This window comes from Ixodes scapularis, unplaced genomic scaffold (assembly GCF_016920785.2).
Source record: "Ixodes scapularis isolate PalLabHiFi unplaced genomic scaffold, ASM1692078v2 PGA_scaffold1__304_contigs__length_218370807, whole genome shotgun sequence".
Taxonomy (NCBI): Eukaryota; Metazoa; Arthropoda; class Arachnida; order Ixodida; family Ixodidae; genus Ixodes; species Ixodes scapularis.
Genome location: NW_024609846.1, coordinates 120,223,217 through 120,229,257, shown reverse-complemented (window position 1 = coordinate 120,229,257; position 6,041 = coordinate 120,223,217).

Below are 6,041 nucleotides of genomic sequence, written 5' to 3'. Positions count from 1 at the left end.
GTAGCACAAAATAGTTGACGCTGTGTATAGGACTTATTTACATGTTTCCTGAAGGCTCTTCCGGCCTTTCTCTTCTTTAGGTGTGCACCCACTGTATGCTGCCATTTTCCAGCGAAGCCGGTGGCAAGGAAGAAATTTTAAAATGCTAAATCTCATTACGCTCTAGCTTTTCACTTTCTTTACGTTGCTCCATAGCACACTTGCGAATTTTCGCAAGTGTGCTATGGCGCAACGTTGACTGCAGCATGCCGAGGCTCTTTCTGCAGAATACGAGGAGATGTACGCTTTGTGAGAAAATGATTCACTGTTGAAATACTCGTGCACTTGATTCTGTGATTCTAAAAATGTGCCCGTTAAGGCCTTTCAGAAGCTGCTTCTGCAAGGCCTCAACGGGCACATTTCTAGAATCACAGTGGCGAAGGAATCATATAAAGGCACATATGTGCAACTTTACCCTCGTACCTCATACTAAACAAACGGCAGTGACGACAGGGATACAGCTTAATAATGCAACAAATATGCATATAATATTTCATGTCTATGTGCAGCACGAACCTTACGATGGACCGCAAGGACGCTATGAGCCAGCTTCGAACTATGGATTGGCTCGTGAAGCTCATAAAACGGAATTTATCTGATTATGCCGAGGGGCAAAAGAGCTATTGTTTCTGTGTGCGTCGGTGTGTATTGTTTTTTCTTGCTTCTAAGCAATATTTCTCAAGGAAGGAGAGCGAGCACGAACATCGAAAGGAAAACAATAAAAGTAGTGGACGGCTGTCGGTACCCTTACTCCGCGGAGGTGAAATCAAGAGGTGCCAAGAAGCGAAGCCGCGAAGAGTGCGACACTGTGGCACCGGGACACCAGTCACCCAAAGCCCTGGACGCTGCTTAAAGGAAACAAAATTTGTGTACGCGTTTTCTAGAAACATGAAGTCGCCCATTGTCTTTTTAATGTCCTCTTGCTTTAATCGCCTTTCGTCCGGCCTTCGCTGCCCTTAAAGGGGTACGGAAACAGAAATTGAAATATTAAACTTTTGTTCGGAAATGAGTCAAGCATGACGGATAATAACCGTAAATGATAATCTCACGTTTGTATTTTGAACGACTGGCTATATTTTTCGTTCCCAACGGTGCACTCCAGCAAGCGTTCAAAGCGATGCGTCATGGGATATCCGGTGCAAACAAAAACAGAAAAAAAAAAAAAAAAGATTCCCCGCATTCGTGACCTATCAAGGCAGGCGTGGTTATGAGCTTTGCCCTTGGTGGCGTTGTCAGCGTTGTGGTGGTGTCGATAGCGTCAGCGCGTTACAAGCGAGCCGTTCGAAGTACCCGTGTGGTGACGAGCGCATGACTTGCCCAAGGAGCACGTAGCTTCCACGACACTGTCAGCTTAGGGCTGAACGGGGTGGGGAAAGCAACCTTTGTTTGAGTTTTGAGCAACGGACTAATCTTCTAGGGAGAGAATGGCTGTGTCCGATTGCACGAATGAGGATCCGCGAAAGGGGAGTCCTTCCTTTCCGCCTTCTTGGACCGTTTGGTACAATGCGTGATTTGTGAGTTGAGCTAGGAGGAAAGCTAAGAAGAAGAATGTTGAAATGCCAAAGAGCGGCGCTGCTCCGAAGGAATCTACGTCACGACTACGTAGCAAGTTCCCCAACGTTGCTAGACTACCTCCGAATTAGGCTCCACATGCATCCACCAGGTGCGCATTGAAAGATTGTTTATTTAGCTTTAAAATTAGTTTTCTTGTGCCTTTCAACGGAAGACTGGTGTTTTTGAGGTTAGGGTGCAACATGCAACACATTCAAGCTAGAAAATCAGCGCTGGAATGTCGTTTCCCTAACGGTTTAAAGGACACATGCAAAGGAAAAAAAAACATTTTTTTTTAAACAGCTTAGATGGAAAAAGGATGTCATAAAACAATATTACAACGAAGAAAAAAAATTTAGAGCTATATTTACGGCGCTATACGAATTTGTAGCTGGCGCCCGCCGCCGCCGTGGAAAACTGGCCGTTATTTATCACGTGACTGGCCCTTATTTATCACGTGGTGCTTGCGTTCTTTCAGAAGCTTCGTATCGCGTCTAAAAGTAACTTATTAATCTTTGTTTGAAGTATAACTAAAAACTAAGATTAATAGGTAACTTTTAGAGCCCAAAGGAAACTCTTGAAAAAGCGCAAGCAGACATGATAGACCTGTGCGCCGGTCAGACGACGGTGGCGGCGCCCCGACGCAGACGAACTTGTGCGGCGCGGCGACGGCGGCGTGGAGAAACGCGTTGAAGCGGCGTTCGCACAACGCTCACCGTGCGGCGGCAGCGTGACTAGCGGCGGCGGCGCGCGGGCCTACCACGTGACCAGCGGCGGCTCCCGCGGGCGCCAACTCCAATATAGCTCTAATTTTTTTTTTTTTTTTTTTTCGTTGTAAAATTGTTTTATGACATCCTTTTTCGATTCCAAGCTGTTTAAAAAAAGTTTTTTTTTTTTGTTTTTTTTCTTTTGCATGTGTCTTTTAAATGCGAATGAAATGAAATGTAAAACCTTTCTTCCTTTCAACTCGGTCGTTCGGGCGTGCAGTGTGTGTGGTTTGCCGCTTCTATCTGGAGGAGCATCGTACCGCAGCGCGCGGTCGTGTATCAGAACTGCATGATGTCCCGCTCAAGACTCCAGGCTATTAATCATACTGCACTAGATAAATTTCTCATATACGGTGGGTAACGATGTTTTAGAATGGCAATCTGGGCTAGTTGGTTCATGATAACTTTCAGGGCGCCGAAAATACACAAGGACAAGATACAAGAAAGGAGACGTGAACAAGGCGCTTAGCGTTTATGAAAAAAACCACTCAAACAACACAGTCATACTACGTCCGCTGTAGCCCCCTTCGTAGGGTTGCCATACGATGTTGCCATACTCTGGCCAAGCCTAACTCCTGCTACCTAAACAACTAAAGACTGATTTGTTTTTGTGGGTAGTTTGCGTGCTGGCTGATTGGCTTCACATGTGAGTACTGTGCTTTGGTACTGTTTCCAATATAAACAGGTTTTTGTGTTGAAAAATTGAACATCACAAAGCCAAACTTAAAAATATGTTGGTGCATTATGGAAAGACGAAGCCAAAGGAATAAGTTTGTTCCTTGCTTGGAGCAAGTAAGGCTTTTTTGTATTTTGCCCAATTAACTAATTAATTAAGATTAGATAATGAACTTTTGAAATATTCAATTGAGAGCAAAAGTTAAGATGACAAAGTCGTAGAGCGTCCTCCGAAACATCAAATTCAGTGGTGTTTATGAAGGAACCTTGTTATGGTTCTTTCTGGGGGGCTTCAAAAATAAATAAAAAGCCCACAAACTGCGAAAACAAACACGTGACTTCGCGCTTATGCACCTAAAAAATCCCCCCCGAAAAACTTTTTTTACGACAGCTTGGTCGGCACACGCGTGTGTAAAAATTAGTTTTATGCGAAAAAAAAAATAATTTTTCGAGCAGTATTGACGCCGCGAGACTTGTTTTCTATCGGCATTTCGGGCGCTTGGAGGAGAGGCGGGCCCTAATCTGGAAGTTATGAATCCGAAGTAGCCTGGTTTCGTAGCAGACGACTCTTGGCCAGCAGACGACAGCCGGTTCCTCCGGCTCTTCCGAACCTCGCATTCGGCGCAGTGATCGGAAAAAGTCGGCGAGAAATTCGGCGGCTCTGATTGGCCGGCGCGGAGTCGGGCGCGTGCCCTCTCGTTTTACCCAGTCGAACCTGCTGAACTTCCCGTATGTGTGGAGAGGGCGCTGCGGTCGAACAAAATGACGCCGCCATGTTTGGTTCAGCAGTCCAACTGTTCCCCGGCTCCCCACACTTTCCCCGCCCCCATTTCGAAACAGTAACAGTGTAAACAAATTACTTGGGGTTTTTTTTCTTTTTTTTTTTTTTTTCAGGGTACGTTAAAGGGACACTGACACCCCCCCAAAAAAAAATTTTATTTTTTGCCAGGCGCTTCATTATGGTGTCGGAGGACTACCCAATTAATATTTTGCAACAGAGTAGCGTATTTTTTTAATAAAGCCAAAAGACGCAACTCCTCGAAACCGAAACCGAAACCCGACGGAGGTCGGAGAAGTGGAGAGAAGAGAGTGAGTGGCGGAAGTCACGTGGCTACACCCTACCGTGCGTTTTTTTTGTTTTTTTTTTTTTTTCTCCTCTTCGGTAGCAGACGACAGGACATGCGGCGTGCGATGGGGCGTGCGGGAACTGCTCGCCGTGCGATTTTTTTGCAGTTATGTTTGTTCCGCTCGTTGTTCTGTACTCCAAAATGAGTTGTTTTGTACATTGAGGAGTTGGACATGAGTAGTAAGTGCCCGTGGTGAATTTCCATGATCGGCTCCGAAAAGAATACACCCAAGATGTTGCGTGAAGAGCTGGCTCACATTTCCTGAATCCAAAAAAAAGTGGCATTGTGCGACAGAGTTTCCGAAAGATCAACGGGATCGGGACCAACGGCTGGCTGCAATTCCTGTAGAACATATACGGGCACCTCGGAAAGCGGACGTTACCTGATTTATATGCTCCTTGCATTTTGTGGAAAGTGATTACATTGAGCTCGCAGGTGTCAAAACGGAAATCCCATACCATTTAAATCAGCGAAGTATCGTCCACAACATTAGTTTGTTATTATTTTGTTTGTTTCTTCAGTGATGATTGTAAAAATATATATATATATGTAAACATCGAAAAATGTTTGAAGAAAAAAAAATTAAGTTCCACGAGGGATCGAACCCGGTGCTACCGCGTGTAAACCGGACGTCTTCCCCACTGAGCTACTGGCGCATCGCTTTTCTGGAGGATCTCTTTCCCTAGTAACAATTCAGCCGGTAAACTGTAAGTTGGAAAGTTTGCTGTCGATTTTTCTCTAGCAAAAGCACTCCTGGGTCGAAGTCGGGAAGCACCACGCTTTGGGGACATTCGCACCTAGTAAAGAAATCGTACGCGTGCATATTGAACTCGAAGTAGACACGTCGTGCTTGACGTTTGCGCGAGCGATGTCTTCAGCCACGAGAAGGGATCAACGGCTCGGCGACGTCTTCGTGCAAATCGGCTTGGTGGCCGGGCGTGTCGTACGGGATGAATACCAATTCTTTTGATCACTCCCAAATTTCTCTTTTAACGGTAGACAGAATTCGCCGGTACCGCGAACGACAGTTCTGAAATAGAGGTCCCACGCCCGTCGTCCGCTGCCATCGCCGTCCCCGCGAGTCCCACGATACGCGAAATGACGAACGCATAGAATGCTTCCGGTTGTCTGTGGAACTTTTTTTTTCAATCAACGTATTTACAGCTTTTTAGAAGCCACAAAAAATGGGTTTCATATTTTTTTCTATTTTTAATAATGAGTGTGTGCCTTCAGTGACCCACGACGTTGATTAAATTTGGTGGTCGCATCGATACCTTAGAAAACGGCCCGTGACCGCGAAAAAGAGAGTGAGCGAGACTCGAACCGGCCAGTTCTTGATCGGCGGTTTTCGGGCGGAAAGAAACCGAATTTCGAGCCGCAAATTCTGTTCTGGGTAGTTGAGCTCTCATATGTCACGTAAAACTAAAAACCTCAGCGAGCATAAATACCCTGTCAGTGTCCCTTTAAAGTTTGGTGGTTGGCTATGCGGGTATTTTGGGGCTATTTCTAAAGATGCGGCGAACTTTTGTCGACCCTCAGGTTCGACGTCGAACTTTGAGGTTCGACTATACTCCGTTTCACCTTATGTTGTACCGCAGCGAAGGCTATATGCACGAGCTCGTAGGCTTGGCTGCTGCCCTTAATCCACGAGAGCTTGTGCCGCCGAGATGTGCCCCAAAGCAAGGAGCTCGCGCTTGTAGCCTTTCCTGCGGTATATCACAAGGTGAAACAGAGTATAGTTAGTTCATTTTCGAACTTCTAATAAGTTTCGAAAACTGAGCTTGTTCTTTTTTCGGCTAGTCGAAAGCAGCGAGAGGAAAGAGAAAGGCTTCAAACTTGTACAAACTCCGGGGTTTTCACAGTGCGCAGAGAAGCATTGTTT